Source organism: Metopolophium dirhodum, chromosome 8, assembly GCF_019925205.1.
Source record: "Metopolophium dirhodum isolate CAU chromosome 8, ASM1992520v1, whole genome shotgun sequence".
NCBI lineage: Eukaryota > Metazoa > Arthropoda > Insecta > Hemiptera > Aphididae > Metopolophium > Metopolophium dirhodum.
The window spans coordinates 28928519-28947294 of NC_083567.1; positions in this window are offsets into that span (position 1 = coordinate 28928519).

Here is an 18776-nt window from a genome sequence, read left to right on the forward strand (position 1 = left end):
TCATAAAAATTAGTGTAGCATAATGCATATTATGCGCCAATAATCAATATTGATATTTGATCGCCAATAGTACAGTTCTGTTGTTTGCAGTTCGTGTTTTGGTAAATCGTGATGTATACCGTAAATCGTAATACCGTATATGTATAATATTATATAAGATTATACTACCAACTTTGGCGAACGCTTGTGTGTGTACGGATGTCGGATGTGCGATTGTTGTGCAAATGTGCAATACGCCGCAATCTCGTTTCGAATGTGGAAAATTCTCTCTCGGAAACTATATATAGGTACCCGCAGCCCACTTTTGTACCTACCGCTATAGGCTATAGAATATTATATATTGCTGCACACGGCCAGTGTTGGATATTGTTATTTTTTTAAGACACAAATTTTACCTTTTCTACGTGATATTACATACGTAAACCCACTTAATTAGTCCGCTCGCGGTATATACCTGGTTATTATTCAACGGCGGGTTTACCGTCTAAATACGTATTTAATTGGCTTTCACGTGCAAGTTGTTCGTATAGGTATACCCTACCTCTCTGGATCGCATCGGCGGTCGGTCGTTACACACACTCGTGCACACGCACTGTATATTATAATATAATTTATATTATATTATAATTTTATACACACACATAAATATTATATCGCATCAACGAGCGTGTTCGTTGATGTCGTCGCAACAAGGTCGACTTTGAAACCATAAACGCGTCATTATAAATTATAATATAATATAATATATTATTATATCAATATTTGCGCGCGTATATTATACACAGATAGGTACACTGCAATACATACGAATGCCAATGTCGACATGACTATACACATACATTAGTACATGTTTATGATCCCAGCCGTGGATCTATAATGCTCGTTTGTGCCGTTTAGACAAGGAGTGGAGGCTATCATGGGATTGGTTTTCAAATCTAAAACCATAATATAATATCCTCTTAGTAGGTGTTAATAACTTCATGAAAAATACAAATAATAACTAATATACAAACATTTCAACAATATTCTAGTGTGGAGACAAATTAATCTCATATCTTAAACGTGTGTACCTAATACCTATACTCCATATATAGGGTTTCAACAATTTCCTACTGTTACTTTTATTCTAAAAATCCCAACCTATCTTGTGTTATTTAAATTATTTTATTTTACATACGAAAGAATCAGTTTTTTTTTAGACTGGTTAAAAGTTATGTATTATAGACTAATTAGGTATTAACTATATAGATTAGTAACTAGTAATAAGTAATAACTATATAAGTAATTTTATTTATGCTCATTCATTCTAAAGTAAGTTTGAGAAGACCAGTAATCAGTATAATATGGTTTTAAAGTAGTTATTACTTCTTTTGTACTTTTAAAATTTGTTGTTTTAGAAAGATTTAATTTTTAACTGCAAAGCACGTTCATAGTATTTTTATTTAAATAACACTAACCAAACATATCCTGTGAAAATATGAGTTTATTTTTTTATTAATTTAAATTAGTTAAATAAAATTTAAGAATTAAAACGACCTTATAAGGTACCTTATAATATATTATAACCTAATGTTTATAATATAATATATAATGATTTACAGTGGTGGTTTTGATGATCCTCGTCGGCCCTTAAAGTTTTGTCAAAACCTCAACTGGTGTAATAAATTTTGTTATAGCATATGGAATCTACGTCTTAATTGGTTCTCTTTGTGCCTAGTTTATAATGACAAGACCATCCACACCGTGGATTAATTTTTTTATCTTGATCTTATATTTTTCCGATAGGTTTTATTAAAGAATTAACATATTACTTATAAGTTATAATTTATGTAAGTCTATATACATTTCATAATCAAACCTGAGGGTTACTTACTTAGGGTTATTATTACATACACATGTTATAACAATAAATATAACGTAAAGTGTATAAATAAGGTTCGTCTACTTTGGACTTTAAAGTTGTATGTGAACATTTTTTTTGCTGAATCAATAAGTAAATCTAAAAATAAAAGGCAAATAAGTATTAAATAAGTATAAATTATAGAATATTTGTAAGTATATTATTAAGTCCGAAAAAACATGGAAGTTATATAAAACGAAGGTCAATCTTTAACGTGATTTTTTGTGTTAGGTCATTAGGTACACATTGAATTGGGATCTAAACTTGACAACATTTTAATTAATTAAAATGTTTGTTCTTATCTAAATCTATGATAAAAAATTCGCTATTTTAATAAAAAAAAATCAATAATTTGTACCGTATTAGGTATACAGCGTAAATTTATTAAAAAAAATATGAAACGCTGTGTTTATATATAGGTATACAGTGAAGTTTATAATAATATGCCCTGGCTGGTCTATTTCCTCACCTCATAAAAACCTGATTTAGATCAAAGATCATTTCGCATATATATAATGATGTATATCGTGTGTATAAAATTAATATATATATATATATATATATATAAGGCGATTATACTTTTATAGCTTTCTGCTTTTCAGGACACACGCTGTATAACAAGACAACAGAAAATTGTATAGTATATACGCACATATGTTGTACCTGCACTAATGTACAGTAATTCGGCCAACAATTTGTAATGAATGAAAACCTGCATGGAGGTACTCGGAATATTGTAGAATAATAATTCACATTTCACGCTGCAAACTTCAATGAGTGAGACTGAACAGGTAAGTGTGCACGCCACACTGCAGAAACAGCGGTGAGCGCCGACCCGACGCGTTGACTCTCTTTGAAGTCAAATACACATATTATCATACATATATTATACATTACACTGGGTATAATAATATGATATATATATATATATGTGTATATATATGTATATATATAATTAAATATTATATGCAAATAAAATACGAATATAAATATCACTGAACGCTGCAGCGCAGACCCAGGAAAAATTTAATTTCTGGTAAACATGTTTCGCGTAAATGCACATTATTATATACCAACCTACCACATATTTATGATTATGTAAATTATAAAGGCAGATAACGATTTTTCGTTATTTACACTTTGCAGCAGCGTGTGCCAGGTGCCTACTAACTATACCGCTATACTAACTGCTTGCCTGCCTACGGCCTACGCCCCGCTGTGTCGCACCTTCGCGGCTTCGCATAGCAATGAATGAAAAATATATTCACGCGAACAGTCAATGGACGAACAACGTGGTGACGCGTTTCGTGAATTACTATAATATAAAACTATTATATTTGATATTATCAAAAGTGGGCAATGGCCATTAGCTAGCTTAAAAATTATTATTTTTTTAATTGTTCAACTTAATTAATTAATTAATTTTATAATTAACTTAATAACTTAACTAGTTGAAGTATACCCTGAAATAACTTAACTATTTCCAGTTCATTTGTAAAAAAACAACTTAATGGATTAATAACCAAAAATCATGTTTAACCGTTATAATTGTAGGTAGTTGAAACTTTTAATTATTTTTTTTGTTAAATCATGCTATATAGGTAGGTACTTACAAAATGACTTTAAATAAAAACAAACAAATAAAAATATATTCCTTAATTTAATTATTTAGTTGACACAAACCATTACGGCTAGAGTGTAATAAGAAATACCTTTTCTATTTTTAGATTCTAAGTGGAACGATGAATGTATTAATTTTACAATAATGTGTGTTTTATTTTTGTGTCTGTCATCACCTTTTAGAACAGTAAAAGTGCTTGGATTTTCTTCAACAGTAACTTTTCTGATAGGAAAGTGAATCTAGTTGGTACTTTGGGGGGTCAAAAGTAAAAATTTCCCAGTAGTTTTTAAAAGCGACGTGAAAAACAAAAGAAAAATTAAGGAAAAACGGGAATTTTTACGCAAAATCTGTTTTGGTTTTTGGTGTAACTCTAAAACAAATGACCGTAGGGACATGACATTTTGACTAAATGTTTATAATTGCATTTCCTATATACCATAACATTTTCCAAATATTTTGACTTATTTTGAGCTGTTTACGGACATTGTCAATTTCCATTTTTTTTAGTTTTTTTTTCTATAAATATCAATAAAATTTTATCAGTTGAGTAAAAAAGCTTAAAAATTTAATAGATGGCTTCTAGGTTATTGTTTCAAAGGCAGATGAAAAAAATTAAAAATCCTTAGTCACAGTTTTTATTTATAAGCATTTAAAGTTAAAATATTGACAAAATACGGAAAAATCACGAAAATTAGCAAATTATTTTGAGTTGAGAATTCATAAAAATTTTTCTTTTTAAATCTAAGATTTAAAAATGTAATACAAGATTATCCATAAGTTTGTCTACCTTTATCAAAAAAAAAAAAAGTCTACAAGAAAGTCAAATTAAATTTTTATGAGCGTTTGAAATTCATATTTTTACAACATTTGATATTCACTCGATTTCTCGTGTAACGATTTTCTTATTTTGTTGAAATAAAAAAACGTATGACTGTGCATTTTCTATACACGATAAAATTTTGAAAATAATTTGACACTTTTTGAGCTATTTACGGACATTGTCTGTTTTCAATTTTTTTAGTTTTTTTTTCTATAAATATCATTAAAATTTTAATTGTTGGGTAGAAAAGCGTGAAAATTTAATGCAAGGCTCCTGATATATTGTTACAATAGCAGTTGAAAAATATTGAAAATATATAGGCACAATTTTTTTTTATAAGTTCAGATTTTAACAAAATTTATTAAATTTAAAATGTAATAATTATTTTGTAGTTAAAAATTTATAAAATGTTCAACTTTTGTAGCTAAAGATTAAAAATTTAAAACAACGTTCCACGTAAATAGGTTATATATAAATTATTTATACAAATAATATACAATAATATATTAATATCATCAATTAATATACTTGGTAATATCATAGGCTGACGGACCGTTTTCGCTCAGAATCGTTTTTCTTATACAATGATATTATATCATTGAATTCAAATTTAACACCATCCATTACAGTTACCCACTTGTAATATACTGTACAGCAGAGCGACATCCACTTACCCACCTTTTTTTTATTTATAATAGAAAATTTACAATCTGTAACATAATATACAAATAGAATAATTACGGAAAATATTTAGGAGATGATTTAGTATGAGGAGGGACATTATGTCCAGTGACAGAACCCTCATAAATAACTTATAAAAAAGAATAGTTTAGGATGCATTTTATAAAATGTTTGAAAGTTAATTTACTATTACCATATATTGTTATCTTCAATGTTTACCAACATTTATATCTATCTTTGTAAAATTGCCGATAGGCGTAGAAATAAAAATGAATAAAATAAATTTTTTTAACAAAATGTTAAAGCGTTATTATTCATAAAAAACTGAAAATTGCACAATCATCACTATAACATTATATCTAACATCAGGTAGATGATTAAAAAAATTAATTAACTTTTCAGTAACCACATTAAATTAATATTTTTCTCCATATTAACTTTAAACTTTTTGATAGTTAAATATATATTATTTGTTAACAATATTAATTAATAAGGAATAACTTAACTTTAATTTTTACAATAACTTGTCCACCTTTGTATATTAAGTACCCATAGTATATGTACACAGCTAGCTAACGAATTTTTCTCACGGCTGTACCTAGGTATATACCTATACTATATTGTATAATTTTATACAATCAGAAAAACGAAGTATAAATACAAAAATAACTAATTGTTTTATACTGCATAAAAGCATATACCGCGAATTAAAATAAAACCAACAAAAAAAGTCCATAACAATAGTATCCTACGAGTTATGAAGTATGATTAATGACGAACGGTTTAGACGAAAAAATTGCAGTTATACATACTGCAGATCACAGATAGATGACATTTGGGACCAGGTTATGTCAACTAGGAGGCTGTAAATATGTTTGGGCGATAAATACTGATTATTATATATATTGTTATCTAAATTTTGTATTAACTCGAAAAACATCAGTACCTACGTACTTACCGTTAGTCTGAAAGATATAATTATTATTATTACATAATTATTGTTATTACTATTGTCGGACGATATATTATATTATGCAGGTGGTATGGTTTTGACGTTAAAAACTGTATGGTGTATATAACAAAATACTAAATATTATAATCCATATTTTAAAATCTATATGACGCCAAAGGAAACCATTGATCTTGTCCTTAATACACGTAACTTCGATGTATTACAAATATAATATGGGATATTATGTAAACTAAACCAACTACCTACATATTTTGTATCCAGACGTAGTATTGGTAGATCAAAAAAAAAAATACCCACGAAACGTGAAATAATAATAATAATATGTCCTCGAATCAGAATAATATGGAATGTCAATTATGTCGCAGTGTTTACAATATGTAATCATACAGAAACAGAATGCACGAATCAATAATAATCACATCTGAAGGATGGAATTATATATATTTTTGAAACTTCAAGACAAGTGTTTATTCATATGGTTCAAGTGTCAAACGATTTATTTTGCAATTTGTCTTCCTTATATGTTGTTGGTCCGTGGTTGGGTGTATAAAATGGCTGCACTTTTCAATGTAAATAGGCATCTAAAAAACAAAAACCTTCCCATGAATGTTTGTATTTTGTAAAGTTTACTAGGCCATTCGGCCGTTTACGGAACGATGACGACGATAACGAAGACAACAATGTGTCGGTGGTTATACCGTAAACGTCTAAAAGAAAATAATTGGCAATTAAGAACAATAATTTACTTTTCAGCTTTGCATTTCCTGCACGGTGGCTTCTACCCCGTAAAAACGCGTTTTACAGTTCAAATTAATAAAAAAATCGTTCCACTGCTGACATGGCACTACCGAAAACAAAATAGATATGTGCTCCATTTATGGATATATATTATTATTTTAAATACATATAGGTAACATAATACTTTTGAGTTTTAACAGTGAATAGATATTTAAAAATAAAGATAATAATTACTTTGATCACTGAGAGAAAGTCATTTCTGTACTTATCTACATAATTGAATTTGCCTTTAAATGCATTTTCCACATTTCGTAATAATGCATGCACAAATGGAATATCTTCATCATTCCATATACATTACGTATTTTCTAATGTATTTATTAATTTTTTTTTTTAAAGATAACAACCAGATAATAAAAAGTACATATTTTATTACTTATAACTACGTTGCAATGGTTACATAAACTTAACAAAATATATACGGAACACATTTAATCATTTTTGAGGAAAAATAAAATAATATTCTTACATTTAAAACTGAAAACATGATTACATTTCATACAAAACTGTATTAATGGTGTCTATAAACGTACATAGTATATTAGATTTAATATGCGTTAGGTCCGAAATAACTATTTTTTGAATAATTGATGACCTTGCTACCTAGCAAAATAATATTGATATGTTGTTCACTGTTGTATTCCATATTAGGGAACTATTCACTATTCCATACTTGGTGCTTATCCTCTAGATTCAATAATTGCGTGCATTAATAGTATTATAATATATTATATATAATAGTATTAATTGTAATTTGTTATTACTACAAAATAATATTGTTTATCATCTAATTATAGGGATGAATTATGATTTATGATTAATTAGGGAAGCTGCACATTTTACTTAAATGATTTTGATAACAACTAATAAAATAGTATAAATGTATTAATGAGCACCTAATTTTACAATATTACTTTCATTTTTGGGTATTGAATAATATTGATACAAAATTGAATATACTATAAAAAATATAATATTTATGTATAGGAAATGATAACAACATTCAAATATGTATATGCGATTTTATTCGTGCTAATAATATTGAAGAATAAATTAGTCATACAAAAAGGAAACCTCAAGTCATCCACTTTCTAAGGGGTTTAAAATAGGCAATTTAAATAATATCAAAAGTATATGAAATTTGTTCACATAAAATATATTTATGAATACTTTAAAAATAATGTTCAATTAGCCTATCTATCATTATTTTACTTATAACAAAAATATAATGAAAATATTTAACTTGTATAATATAAATAAAATGTTCTCACGAACTAACCTAAAAACAGAATGTCCCATATGTATTATCACTTGTCGGCAACAATTATCAGCTTGAATAACTTCCACCTCATCCATTATTTTTATAAATATTTTTTAGTTATTACTATATTATCAAAGAACCTAAATTTACATATCTAAATTTATGTTTACAGAGTATATTATAATGTCAAAACATTCGAACTACTTTTAATAAATATCAAGATTAACGATAGAATACTTCATGAACGAAAATATTATACCTAGATTCCTGGAAGTATTATATTATAATCTGATTTATATTTTGTATTTGCTATATAATTGGTATAGCAAATCAAAACATTTAATAAAACTGAAATAAATGTTAAATATTGTGTGTTATTAAATTAAACTTAATTATTAGAGAAATGAAATAGATTAGGTAATATATATAGTAATAGTATAGTAATTTTCATTGTAACTCTATATTACAGAAAAAAATATACATATTTCATATTATTTAATGAATAATTTTGAAAGGTTATTATTGGCAATAGTCATATATCTATATAGATATAACTTAATTGATACTGTTCCAGTTTTGTCGTAGAAAGCAAGTAAGCAAAGTTCATTGATTTAAAGCAGAAGAGTCATAAAAATAAAAAACTGTCAATAAGGACAATGAACATTTGATAAATGTCTATTTGTAAAATAAAACTTCGATTTTTTACTCGAATGATAATATAATATATATTTATGCTCGGCTTTCTAGTTTTCTGATTGAATACCAACCCCGTCAGCAATTTCTAATAAACAAAATATATACGTACACCTCGATATTTTATTTACTGAAAATTCTAATATAGCTGGAAAATAAATATTAATTCGACTTATAAGTAATGATACAACAACTGTAATCGCTCATAATATACTTAAAACAGAATATGATCTTTGTAACTTATGCACCATGTGATGAAATAAGCTGTGCAACCAAACTATTAATAATATAAATAGATATTAGATAGTAATAACTATTAAGTAATAACTAATAAACGAATAAGTGCCTAAATAACATTTAAAATTAATGTTATATTTGGAAGTGCAAAATATAATATTATAATATTATAATATTTCCAGTGTAAAAAAAAAGTTGCTCAATAACTGATTAGTATAAATGTATGATACAAGAAATGTCCATCATGCTTTCAAGACTCCATCACTGACGCACTGGCTATCAGCTTTTAGAAAGTCGATTAGGGTACTAGAAGATACAAGTTTTTGGCTGTAAACTTTCTTATTGAGGACCTTACCCCTGGAGGTTTTTGTTTTAGTTTAAGTAACTATATTATTTCCAATGAAAGAGTATTGGAATCATATTAAATGTATTACTAAAATTTAATAACTGATACTATTAATTGCCAATAATATACGGTATACGATGGCCGATTATTTGTGTGAGTTGTGATTATGACAGGCACAACTTAAAATAAATAGTAGTTAACATTTCGACCTTTTTTACGCGTAACGTAAAAAGTATTTTGTTGAAATGTATACACATTATTTTTGGCAACAACACACAATCAAATAATTTATAATATTACGTTTTAAGTACAATGTACTTAAAAAATACACAATAGCAATTAAGTTTCAAACATTTTTTGAATTGTTAAACATAAATGTGTTGTTTTGTTAAAATGTTTGTTCTCGTGTTCAAATTTGGTTGGATTAAAAATCAGTAAATAGTGTACAAGTTATTTTATTTTAAATTGAGATATTTTTAGTGGCCTTATTCAGACTCTAAACTAGCGGGTTATGCGATGGGTGATGGGCGATCAACATTGCTGCAGTTGAACGTCTTATGTCGCCTTGACCACTTACGATGGGAATAATGTAGAGGAAACCATTTGTCGTAAGCCAACATAAATACGTTACACTGCAGTGAGGGTTCGCTCCGATTGGGTATTATTATATCCATCGCAAGAATAGCAGCCTCGCCCACTTTACAACTGTTAATTGTTTCTATCTTTAAAAATAACCATAACAATAAAATAAAATAGGTGCTGGACAATTTAATTATAGAAATACTAACAAATGTTGAAAATTACCAAATATTTACAGGGCGTTTAAAATTTTGAGACAATTATCCGCCGGTCGAAATTAAAAACAAAATTAGGTATCTTAAAGTTGAAAGCAGAACAATAGTGTATCTGATACTTATATACCGACCATTTAACATAGGTAGGTAACAACTTGAGTAATTAAGTTAATGAAATAACACTAGATAGATAAACAAATTGTCTAACATCAAGATATACATATTATATTATTATATTTATATAATTGTATTTAGGTAGGTATAAAAAGTTAAGAAAGAAAAATAATAAATACTGAGTTGTAAAACTGAGCCTTGTTTGAATGTATTTTCATGACCAAAAACAGTTTATACAATGCTTGAATAAAACAAATTAGTTGAATTAATAATGAGTTGTTTAGAAAGAGAGATTGTTTAACAAATCTTTGCGTTCATGTGTTAATGTGTATCTTTATAGACTACAACAATAACAAAAACACGAACCTGGGGCGAAGGCCTCGTTCACCCTAGCTGTTTTATTTAGAACAGTCCATTGTTAAGTTTTGAAAACAATGTGTAGATTTACACTTTACACTCTATTAAATATTATATTATACAGTATACTTTACGTTCGATATTATAAGACTCATTCTCAAATAATAAATTAGAAATTGTTTTGTTATTCACACAGAAATATTGTTGATTGAAAATCGTTTAACACCGAATTTACTTAAATTTCTTCATTTCTGTCTATTATTTTCTCTTTAAAAAAGTAAACGAGAACATTGAAAACCTGACTGTTTAAATAGGTACAAATAGTAGGTACTCTGGTTGTAGGCATCAACTTGACTTGATATTAAAATATATATATATGCAAAGGTGTAATAGAAAAAACATGATTGTAAAACCCAATATGTATATACGTTTTTCACTGAATCTAAAATATAAAATAATTTTTAAATGTATACATTATAATATATAGTTACTTAATAATGTTTTTTCGTCCATTAAAATACCTATCTGCTTATATACTTTTGGTTTTTAAAGTCTATGATTTATATTAAAGTTGTTTTTGGACGCGCTGAAAGAATGATTTTAATTTGATTTATAATATAAATAAAGGCCTCTTGTAAGCTTTAATTAAAAGCTCTGCGGAGTACCTTAAAAGGGAACTTACATTCCTGTCACGTTACGAGTGCAGGTTAGTACGTGTTACACGTCCAAAACACTCAAAGCAGTGCCTTGTTGTTGTTATATTAATCGTAACAGTTTCGTAAGATAAAATTTAGTAAAAAATATATACATAATATATAATATTATATAATAAAGGTATGTTTAAATCACGCGCACGTGCATATCAGTGGTGTAACTATAGACATTTTACGTAGATGGTTGGAAAATATTGAAATTAAACAAATTTATACTATATTAAACTATATCATTAAATTCAATTGAACATACATTTATCTTTTAGTTGAATAAATATAAAATATCGTTATCTGAAATCGAAAGGGAGAATTGAGAAAAGGAGAAAAAAAATAAATTCTCGATCTCCGCCTAAAAATTTAATCCGAAAAAAACTAAACTGATCTATAATAATATGATAATATTATGTCATTAGAACATTACATTATAATTAAAAATTTTAGTATTATTTATTGATAACAATATTTAAGAAAATTGTAATGTCAACGATGCCAATTTTTTTTTCAACTAGCTAAAAACAAGTTTATAAAATACCAATTATTATTTAAACAAATATTTCCTTAATTTTCAATCATGTGGGTAAGTTTCAAAATTTCATTTTAGTTGTTTAATTAGGTATAGTTTATATTTTTGTTATTGTCCTATAACCATGTATGTCGGTACTTGTTTATACTTGTAAACTCATTATGACATTTTATAGATACAGTGCCTAAAACATAGTTATATGCATAAATGTGTATTGTACATTATGTACTTTTTATTACTTTAAAGAATTATGATAATATTCAGAAACATTCAACAATTTTAAATACATTTGACACGATACAAATAATATATTTTTGTTATTATTGATAGGTATTCGTATCCCCAGCAGATTAATAGCAATATATACCTACATACTGATATTTTGTCATGTAAATTGTTTTTTATTTGTAGCATTCAGTCACTTAAGATCTAAATTAAATCTAAATCAGTTTAGTAAGGACAAAAATATTAGATTTGGTGCTTATGTCAAAATATATACTGATATATACCTACACACGGTATAGTTAAGACTTACCAAAATATCTATTGTAACTGCACAGACCGACATGTTCACGTGTACATGACGTGTCATATAATATTCTACAAATCGTATAGGCGTTGCGTGCTGTAAAATATGAAAGAGTTAAATTTATTTTTAACAGACATTAAAAATATTTGTACTTACTAAAGTTTTTTTATCAAATATTATTTACAAATACTTACAAGCTCGTAAATATTTTAAGAGAAATAATTAATTACAATTTATAACTTTAAGTAGATACCATTATTTATTTTTATTCTTATATAAAATTAAATATTATTTTGAAATTATGTTTAACGCGTATTATATTGTATATTTACACAATGACACCGGATACATAATTTAGCAATATATTTACAGTTATTTCCTTTTTTATGTTATATGAAACTAAAATTATAGTTATGCCCTCTTTTCGGCTTCGCAGGGTCTTCAATTTAAACCTATTAAATAGACAATGTCGGGCTTTGCTTAATTTGTCCTTCATTGTTAGTTAAGTTTTTGTGACAATGAATTAATACGCGTTTGTTTGTTATTTTCTTAAAAAAAAAACTCGTAATAAGTAATTATATATTATTAATTATATAATATAGCTCAGAAATAATAAATCTTAACTCTAAAGTAATTTTTTTAATTAAATTATATAAGTACTAACTATACTAATGTCTAATATTTGTAAATGTTGAAACATTTGTACGTGGGTAGACATCCAAATTTCAATGACTTAAGTTTGAGCACATTCATGATCATGTTCTAACGAAATAAATATATTTATAACTAATAAGCCAAGAATTTACAAACTGATGTGCTAAACTGCTGAAAAATAAAAATAAAAAATATGTGATAAATAGTTTTAAAATAAAAAATTTAGTAAACATTTTTACTAGTTTAATTTTTTTTTAATTCATAAAACAATAACACTGCGAACTACGAGCAATGGCAGATATTTTATGATTATAGGGTATCATGTCTTTACATCGTATACAATAATAGAATATTATAAAATATATTTTACTTTATTACCTAACGTTTATTGTACGTTAAAACTTTAGTTTAACCTATTTTAACGATACCTATTTGTGAGTCAATAATAGTAAATTAATTCGGGTTATCGTACCTACATATTGAATGCAATATCGTAACACGGCTTAGATCCATTTTCAATAGGCACACATAATATTTGAACTCTGGCATACATTTGTTTTCCATAAATAATAAAACTCTATAACACATAGAACCATGAGACATTTAAAAAACAATGATTTCTGAATGTTATATGACTATCGTTGACTCTAAATGGCTATATTATTATAATAATATTATGTATTATCACTGTATACTTTGAGAACAGTTCTCTGGGGTATTAAAAATGAAGAATATCAATAATTACAACTAAATTTGGTATATTGTACCTATATGTAAGCAACTCGGGTATTATGAATGACTATATACTGTGTATTTCATCTGTATCGTGAGCTCTACGAAATATCAAATACACGTATTAATATGCGCTTACAAATATGTTTATACTCACAAGCATTATACACAAATAAATAAAACGTGTCATGTGTGTAACATCGAATAGTATAATATATAGTAGTTGTTGTATAGACATCTAGACTAAAAAGAAAATATGTATAAATATATTATAATATTATCGCATAACATTTTAGAAATAAATACCAAACGATTTTTATTCTCGTCGTTAGTCCGAATTAAATATTATATACTGTGTGGTCCGACTGTTATTGGTCTGCAATATAGACAGTAGACATTGTGAATAGCTTGTAAATTATCCGGAAGTTAAATTCTGAGCCAACTATAAAGGGTGCTCCAAATTCATATTACAGCTTCCACTTTGTATATGAAGTACAAAAACTAAAACAATACGAATACAAGTTATAACTATAATAGTATAATCAATGTCTTATACATTATAACAGTGGTTCCTAACCTTTTTTATTTTACGCACCCCTTGTAAAAAAATTCACGCCCCCTTTAATTAGAGTTTAGATGACTTTTTTTTCAGTGATACAAAATAACTATAATATTATATTATACAACTATAATGACTTATTTCATTTTTTCATCATTTTAAAAATAAAATACAAATCAACTTAATAATTAATAATATATTTTTAAACACCTACAGTTTTATAAATATAAATATTAAATATTATAAATAATAATAAAATATTACAAGTAAGATTAATTTATTGTTTTTAATTTTACTAATAAAATGTTTGTTATTAATTCATCATCACTATATCCCCCAGCCCCTCCTCCGTGCCGTGTCTAAATTAATTAAAATATACTAAAAAATAAATCTTTTCAAAATTAAATCGATAGTAAATTGAAGTTGGAAAACTGTTATCTTTTTAGACAATAACAGAACTTAAAAGTATAATATAATCAATAATATCAATCACACAGGGTATACGAGTTTACGACTATTTTAAATTAAATAGACAATTTTCCTATTTATCGAGTTTTGTATGAAAACTAATCTCACATACCGTTTCGGGAGACCCTGTACATTTTCTTGGATTTTATTTAATGGGAACAAACCAAACGATCACATGGTGAAGTGTATGTACAATAAAGAAAAATTATGTACACACCGCGTAAACACATTATCGAGAATGCGGTTTTCTTTGTATGCTTAAACGACTATACGAGAATATGCTTTTTCGTATAACGGGAAACGTTTTTTTAAAAAAATAGTTCGTACGTCATACTATTATTATACATATAACTTATATTAAGTGAATGTTATAAAGTATTTTCCGATTAAACGAGAATTAATATTTTCATTATACAAGTGTACATATTACAGCGATCGATTTAAAAATAAATAGTATACACCATACACCGTACAGTATACACCGATCGTATAGCATTGTCGAAGACTTTCATAGGTAGTATGTTTCAACCGAAAAAGCGAAACGTAAAAAAAAAATTTAAACGAAGACCGATACAACGGCTTACCTATATACTATTATATATATACAAACCTATAACGACAAGACTTTTATATAAAAAAAATATTATCATTTATTAAACTATTATATTATATGATAACATATTATTATATTGGGCTAAATATACATACTGGTAATATTATTATGTACCTATAAATTATACTCGACTAAGCGAGTATTTTGGCATTTCGTAACCCCAAGCGCATAATAAACGGAGCGCCGAGCTTATTATTTTTATATACGCATAACATATAGATAATGATATAGATAATTAAGCACCTGAAAACAGGTCCATTTCAATGGCCCTCCCACTTTCGAAATTTGAACTTCTGACCACGCCAAACGTTTGTGCATCGTTTGTGCAGAAATGTGCTCCAAGTCCAATCGTTTGTGCACAAAAACTGAAAGCTCTATCCCTAAAACAAAATGGGGGGGCCATTGAAACGGTAGCCCCCCCCCACATTGAATATTTGGATTTTTGAATGTGCCAAACGTTTGTGCATCGTTTGTGCAGAAATGTGCACCAGGTCCCGACGTTTGTGCACAAAAACTCCCAGCGCTATCCAAAAAATAAAGTGGGGGGGGGGGCCATTGAAACGAGACACCCTCTTTTTGGAAAATTGAAATTTTTATGGTGCCAAACGTTTGTGCATCGTTTGTGCAGAAATGTGCACCAGGTCCCGACGTTTGTGCACAAAAACTCCCAGCGCTATCCAAAAAACAAAGTGAGGGGTATTAACACGAGGGTCCCCCTTTTTTGAAATTTTAAATATTTATCATATTAATAAATGTTGTTTACGTACCTAATAGGTTTAATAGAATTTTACTATTACCATGTAAACGTCTAGAAATAGTAGGGCAGTAGGTTCATAATATATTATATTTAAATATTGTATTATAATAATATGAATAATATAATAATATTATGTTTTAAATATTCCTAGGTTATTTAAAAATTAAATACCAGTGTTTCTAAAATACAAATACAAAAATCTTAATTTAAAATATCTAAAAACATAACTACCGCTTATAAATTATAACCACAGGTTAGCAATACTAACTTAAAAATAAAATGTTATAAATTAATTTAATAATTGCTTAAGTCGTATACAACCGAACGCAACTTAACCTAATAACTATTAGTTGTTACATCTTATAATACGTATTTTGGGTATAACATTTAATTTTACACTTTTAATTTAATTCTGAATTGAAAATGTATCCACTCAGCACTCAATATTTTTATAATTGGCAAGAAAACATACATTTGCACCAATAAACACATTATCTTTCTTGAATTACTGTTAGAAGCAATCATAATAAAATATACAGCAAGCTTATAATTTAAGTTTTTTAAGTTTTTTTTAAAAAATATTAAAAATATTATCGATTTCTTGTGTTAAATTAACAAAATTGTTTTAATACTATATTAATTAAACAAACAAATCTGAATTATTTCAGTACACACTATACCAGTGGTCGGCAACCGGCGGCCCGCTTTAAATTCTACGACAACGACATTTAATCGAATATTATATCAAAAAAATCATATTGTATAAAATATATAATTGAACGTTTCTATCAGTCATATTTTATAATGGTAGATATACCTTGACAGTTACCGATAAGATACCTAGAGTAGATATGACGAGTGTATTTGGATTGTAATATTAATTTTCTATTCTGTTCAGTAAAGTAAAACGTTGCGTTTTCCAACTACTCGCCAATCCATTTAATATTGATTATGAAGATGTCGATGTTGAGCTTCAAATGGAAATAATAGATTTGCAGTCACAAGATATCTTAAAAGACTCATTCAAAGCATCTGCTTCACTTTTTTTCGTTGAACTTCCGGCATCATTTTCAAAAATTAAAAATATAGCTGCAAAATACTTCAGTATGTTTGGATCCACTTACGTGTGTGAACAGGCCTTTTCTCATATGAAAAAAATTAAAAATCCATACCGTTCACGTTTAATTAATGACCATCTCCACCATGTACTTCAAGCCAGCACAAGAAATTTTAATGTGGTAATTTAAAAAATAATAAACAATATCCAACAACAAAAATCAAATTAAGCCTAAAGCAGTTGTAATTTCCATACTTTTATATTATAATTATTATATTATTAAAAACTGTAATTTTTATGCTCTATTATTTTAAAGTTTTAAACAGTTATTATTTTCTTTTTACCTTCTTCAAAAGGCTGCCGACCACTGCACTATACTATATTAATAACTATCAGGCACATCATTAGAACTTTTTTTCAGGGTGTTCTGAGTGGTTCAGATACATTTTGTACATGAACAATGCCACAACAGATTGTTTTTTTCATAAGCTACAGTGATTACTTACATAAATAATTTAATTTATTTGAACACAACATAGGTAGAGTAGCACTGCACGTACTATGGTTTTAAATTTATATTCTAAGTTATAAATGGATATTATATAATATGAACTTTTGATTAATTAACAATGTTTAAATAATACTACCTATATGGCTATATAATGTTTTTTTTATATAAATAAGAAAATATTTTAACACAGACGTTTAACGACTACATTAACAATGAAGTACAATTTTGACAATTTTATTTTAAATATTACTACTATTAATGTAAATTTTGAAAACAGTTAACAAATAAGTAATAACAATGGTTATGATTTATTAACATAATTTCAAATTAACTCTGTGAATACCTAATTTATCCAAAAGGTATTAGTTGTTGACTATAATGAACAAAAAATCAAATAAATAAATATAAGTCTTGTAAATATATTATAACTTATAAGTGTAATATAAGTCGTAAATGTATCCATATATAATACACTATATATTATATTCTGTATTCTGGAACACAGTTGTTAAATTATTATTTAAATCTATAATCTATTAGAATGTTAGTTTAACAATTAATATAATACTTACTAGAAAAAATACTTTTTAAGAGTATTCAAATACAGATATCTGTTTTGAAAAGTATGTATAGTACGAGTATTCAAGTGGTTAAAAAGTATTTGAATACTTTTGCTCAAGTAGGTACTTAATGAGAATTTATCATAGCTGATCTGAGTTCCAAAAATTGAACTTTAGATTTATAGTTTTTTTAAAAATACTTGAAATCCTAACTTCATCAATATTAGTCTTATCGAGTTGAAGTCTTTAAGATACAACGCAGTCAAGCCTTGAAATCAAATTTATATTCTCAAAAAAGCATCGACATTAAGATTGATAAGCGAAAATTTCCCGCCAAATTAATTTTCGAATAATTAAAATTTTGAACACATTTTTAAATTTATCATGTATTAAAAACCTAAAAACCCAACCAACTGTACCAACATTTCCTACTAATTATACGAATGGCAATACCAATATAAAAATTAATCTATGTAGGTATTCTATGAAAAATATCTATTTCCAT